The sequence below is a fragment of the Myotis lucifugus genome, unplaced genomic scaffold (assembly GCF_000147115.1).
Source record: "Myotis lucifugus unplaced genomic scaffold, Myoluc2.0 scaffold_4, whole genome shotgun sequence".
Classification (NCBI taxonomy): domain Eukaryota; kingdom Metazoa; phylum Chordata; class Mammalia; order Chiroptera; family Vespertilionidae; genus Myotis; species Myotis lucifugus.
In genome coordinates, this window is record NW_005871052.1 from 15,882,749 (window position 1) to 15,888,572 (window position 5,824).

A 5,824-nucleotide genomic window follows, 5' to 3' on the forward strand; every position below is an offset into this window, starting at 1 on the left:
AATATATATATTTTTAAAAAGGGTCATCCAATCATGTCTCCCACATGCAAAAGAAGTTAGTGGGTCCAAAGTGCCCATGGGAAGAGACCTATGGGCCTTCATCCCCTTTGAAAGCTTTATTTCTCAGATTCCCCTCCCCTGTGATGAGGAATGTGCGTACACACACACACACACACACACACACACACACACACACACACACCACTTCCCAACTTTGCTCTTATTGTTCCATCCTTACTTGGTAGGAGTCCTACCAAGACTCACCCCATGCCACCTTCCCTACATACATGCCCTTCATTCACTCACAATCTATTTCTCTCATCTACCCTCATTTGGGTGTTGGGTTTATCTCTGGCCTGGCCATCCAGAGACTCATTCTTGCGCTTCAGGAGTAGACTCTGATAGAGCCTAGCCTCTTGATGGAGGCAATTCCAAAAAGCAACAGGATGACCCACAAAGTAAGACTATAGGACTGTCTTACATGACTGGTGAGCTCAGAATACATACATTCACATAGCCCTGCATGGTGCCCCTGTAGTAGCTGACCCGAACCAATCCAAACCTCTCGGGCACAGAAGGTGCACATTCTCTCCATTCAAAGAGGCCTCACCAAACTCTATATTTCAGGATATAAATACTTTGGGTGCACACCTGCAAACAAGCACACCCTCTCACAGTCTAGACCAGGGGTGGGTAAACTTTTTGACTCGAGGGCCACAATGGGTTCTTAAACTGGACCGGAGGGCCGGAACAAAAGCATGGATGGAGTGTTTGTGTGAACTAATATAAATTCAAAGTAAACATCATTACATAAAAGGGTACGGTCTTTTTTTTTTTAGTTTTATTCATTTCAAACGGGCCAGATCCGGCCCGAGGGCCGTAGTTTGCCCACAGCTGGTCTAGAATATGCTCACACTACCATCAACACATCCACCATGCACCAGGTAAGGAGTGGTAGGTGTGGACATGAAGAGCATGGATACAGAGCCACCCTGTCTATCTGCACAGTCTGGCTTCAACTAGCTGTGTCACCTAGTGGCAAGTTCTGTCACTTCTCTGAGCCACTGATTGTAAAATCGGGATAACAACAGTACCTATCTCATAAGGCTGTTGTGCAGATGAATTGTTAATATATGTAAAGTACTTAAAACAGTGCTTGTCATAGTGTTATATGTGTTTGTTTTTATTATTACACATCATAAAAATGTATACCTACATATACACAATTCAGAACCTTTTTGCAAGAGTAATAGAGGTGTGTGTGTGTGCACGAGCGAGCGTGTGTGACCTTATGAAGTGATTACCTAAGTGGTATCATTTAGAGGGGACTACCCACACCTTTACTCATAATCAACACCATTGCCTGAAATTCCACCAATATAGCATATATCATTTGAGTCTTGAAAGCCAGTCCTTTTCAACATTTCCCTATTAAAATGCACATACCCCTTGGGGTGTGTTAAGCCTTATCAACTAACACCTTAGTTGTCAACTAACACCTTAGTTATCAGCTAACACCTTAGATATCAGTTAACACCTTAGTTGACAGCTAACACCTTAGTTGACAGCTAACACCTTAGTTGACAGCCAGCCGAGAGCAAGACCCTACAGGACTGGCTTTTGGAAGAAGGGGGATAGGAATTGTAGAAATAGAAGGGCTTTGAGCGGGTTGAGAGGAGAGCACCAGAGCCAAACCTCACCAACTTCCCAAAGCTACCAATCTCCTCCTGCCCTCTGATATATGAAAGGGACAAAGTCCTTCCTTCCAGCTGATGTCATCAGGTGCAGGTGGGGTGAGGCAGAAGGAAAAGGAGATCATATGCCAGGCATTCCCCATAGCAGCTGGTGAGTGTTGGCACAGCCAACCTAAGCCTTCCTGAGAAGGTGGGTGGAGGTTGAAAGCTGGAATCTCTGCATCCTACCGCCTCTCTTGCAATCCCTTCCCCTTCTCTACCTACCACCCAGCCAGGGGTTGAGCTAAGGGAGTTCAGTGGAGGCAGTACAGGTAGATGTTTCCGTGACTCCCCACCCCCCATTCCCACCATCCAGAACTGCTCCTCTGGAAGCCTAAGGCTGGTCTCTGATTGGGCCCTAAGGGGTCACTTCCCTCCTCTTGACCTTAGAGGTCAGCCCTGCCAGCTCCTGCTCAGAACCATCCATGTCTCTGGCATTTATCATTCCATCCAAAGCCATTCCTGTTTCCTGCCTGGCCCACTCCTGTGTGTAATGAAAGCCATAAGCTCATTAAGTTGGGGTGAGGAAGAACTTCCTTTGATTTGTCCTCTATTTACCTCCCTCAAGCTTCAAAGCGGCCTCCCACATCCACAGAGCTGATGCATCAATGGTCAAAGTTGAGGCCTCTGTTCACAATGCTCACAGCTGGACCATATAAACTCAATGCAATTCTACAAATGTTGGGATACCAAGGATTCTTGGAATGTCAGTGCTGGAAAGACATTCAGAGATCATCTAGTCCCCTCTATATCTCCCACCCCTGCCCATTATTCAGATAAGGAGACTGAAATCCTAAGAGGTTATTAATCCCTTAAATATGTATGCATTGATAGAGTGGACAAAGTGCTTTAACAGGTGTTCCCACACGTAATCCTCAGAAGAATCCTGTAAGTAAGAGATGATTAGGCCCAGCTTAAAGAGGATGACATTGAGGGGCAGGACTGCTTAAAAACTTGCCCAAGATCTCAGAACAAAGATGTGGCAGGGGTGGACTCCAACTTGAGTCTTCTCTCAAAGGCACTTTCTGGCATTAGGGAATGGTTGAACATGAGCTTTGGAGCCAAATAGACCTGGGATTTTGTCCCAGTTGCATCACCTCCTCGTGTTTGGCCTTGGACTATGTAGTAAGCACTTAGCAAGCTCCCTAAGCCTCAGTTTCCTACTCTGAAAACTGGGGCCACAACTCCCACTGTCATGAGGTTGTCATCAGGATGAGGGGAGTGGATGCCTTGTAAAGTGTTTATTCATTCAGTCCACAAGTATTTAGTGAGCATCTACTATGTGCCAGGCACTGATCTAGACCCTAGTGATACAGCAGTGAACAAAATCAAACAACCTATGCCTTCATGTAACTTACAGTCTAGCATAGTGGAGAAGCATGTAAAAATAAGTAGGTGAACAAGACCACTTCAGCTAGTGATGAATGCTGGGAAGTAAATGCCACAGGAGCGTTGGATAGAGCATGCCTGCAGTCAGAAAAGGGAGATGACTTTGGAGTGAGGGCATGTTTGAGGTGAGACCTAAATGATGGCAGAGTATTGGGCAGAGGGAAGAGCAAGTTCAAGGGCCTGAAGTAAAAACTAATCTCTTCCACATTTACTTCATGCCCTGATTGTTTCACTGAACTTTAGACAACTGCCTACTTGACACCTCCACTTGGATGTCTAGTAGGGTCTTGGAGTTAACATGACCAAAACCAAGTTCTTACATTCTCCTATACCTTCCTTCCCCCAGTGCTCCCCAGCTCAGTAAATTCTGTCATTACCTACCCAGTTGCTCCAGCCCTAAACCTGGGAGTTACCTTGGAATCTTTTCTTTTTCTTACCTCCTACATCCAATCCGTCAGCAAATCCAGCTACTCTACCCTCAAAATATATTCAAATTCATCCGCTTCTCAGCACCCACCCCTCCACCAGCTTGGCTCACCCCCCCCCCTTTTAAAATATATTTTTATTGATTTCAGAGAGGAAGGGAAAGGGAGAGAGAGATAGAAACATCAATGATGAGAGAGAATCATTGATTGGCTGCCTCCTCCATGCCCCCTACTGGGGATCGAGCCTGCAATGCAACCTGGGCATGTGCCCTTGACTGGAATTGAACCTGGGACCCTTCAGTCCGCAGGCCGATGCTTTATCCACTGAGCCAAACCAGCAAGGGCCCACCCCCCTCTCTTACCCTAACTGACCTCCCCTCACCCCCAGCCTATGTTCAACACAGATAGCAGAGTGAGTCTTTGAAAAATGCAAATCAGATAAAGTCATTCTTTTGCTTACAACCCCCCACTGGCCTTTCATCTGGCTTAGAATACCCAACCCCCATAGCACACAGTGTCCTGCCTGCTCTGGCCCTGCTTGCCTCTCCCACCCAGCCCTTGCCATGCTCCCCCTTTCTAGCTCACCTCCAATCCCACCAATCTGCTCTTTGCTGAGCCCTCCACACAATCAAGCTCTTAGAATGTCATAAGTACTCAGAAGATGTTAGCTGGTGGATAAAAAAGGAGAGTGGCACGGGCAGGGAGTGGGTGAGAGAGAGGCAGGATACTGGAAACTGAGATATGCAACTGATCAAAGCCAGAGCCTCTGGCCTCAGTCCCTTCTTGGTCCAGCCTCGCATGCCCTCTTCTCCATCTGGAGAGAGAGCTGAGGCCACGAGGAATGATGAGTTTTCCAAGATGAGATATTAGAAGGAGAAGAAAGGAGATCCAAGGGAAGCTGTGGAGAAGCCCAAGAAAGACCTGCAGAGAGAAGGAAAGACCAGGAGAGCACCATACTTAAGAAACTCAGGAAGGAGCACTACAAGGAGAGGCTGGGCAACCATGTCAAAAATGCTAAGTGGGTGTGGTTAAGGCCCAAGCAGGGAAGATACAACCTTTAATCATCCAGACATCACTGGCTTGGGCAGTGAGAGAAGAGTGGGAGGCAAGCCAGGCCAGGAGATGGTGAGCATAGACACTGATCTGTGAAATGGGAAGCGAGCAAGAGGGCAGGAACTCGGGGGGGTGACAGCATGGAGGAGAGGATTTTTCAGATGGAAAAAGCTGGAATGTATTTGCAGGCTGAGGGCAGGGATCCAGCAAAGGGGGAATAATTATTGGAGTGTGGTCCATGAGGGCTGGGCTGGTTGGACTTGGGAGGAAGAGGGACACTCCTTCCTCTGAGGAGGGTGGATGTGTGTTGTGTGGGAGTAGGGCCAGAAAGAAGGGGAAAGCAGGGAAAGGGGTTTGGTCCTGTTACCATTGGCCTCCTGCTGTATCCCTTTATTTTCCTGTCCTTCCATTCTTTATCCACCAAGGTCAATGCCAGCAGCTGTTCACCAGCTCTGGTATTCACATGAAGGATGACTGGAAAGAGGGCAATGTAGTGGGGTTCTCTAACCATCCCTCTGCTATGTCTTGGTGCCTATGGAACCTCCCCACGCTGGGCTCAGATGACCAAGACAAGTGGAACCCCTGTCTGGTATGGTTTCTCTTCCTGTCTCCCTTGCCAGATTTCCTCAAGACCCAGACCAGCACCCTCAACCACCAATCCCAATGTCTACTACCTTAACTCACACCCATACCTCTTAGTGTGCAGGGGAGCTAAGCCTAGCCCTGGGACTGGGGACATTGTCAAGGATGCTACCACCAACCCTAGCTCGTTGGCCTCATGCTGCTCTAGGCCCACATGCTATGTGCCAGGACTTTTGTCTAGATGAGCACCCAAAGTTCATGCTCCCAAAGATCTTATGAGCAAGGCAGTTTTATCATGCCCTTCTTACAAGTTGAAGAAACAGGTTGAAGAGATGCCATCAATTGCTTGAGGCCACCCTCAGTCACTGACCAAGGAAAAAAGTCCACAGAAATTGTCAGTCCTAGATTTTAGCATGTATCCTGAGGCCACAACAGTCATTGAAGTAGGATCCCTTCTTAGAGCAACCAGTCCTGGTACAAATGAACAAATGGAAAACCTGGCAGGGAGTGACTTGGCCCAGGTCACACAGTGAATGGAAGTCTGTATCTGTGTCTCCTGACTTACTGGCCTGTCTAGCTGCCAGGATGAATTGCCAGCACCAGGGCCACCACCTGCCCAACAGGACCACGGAAGAAGCAGGA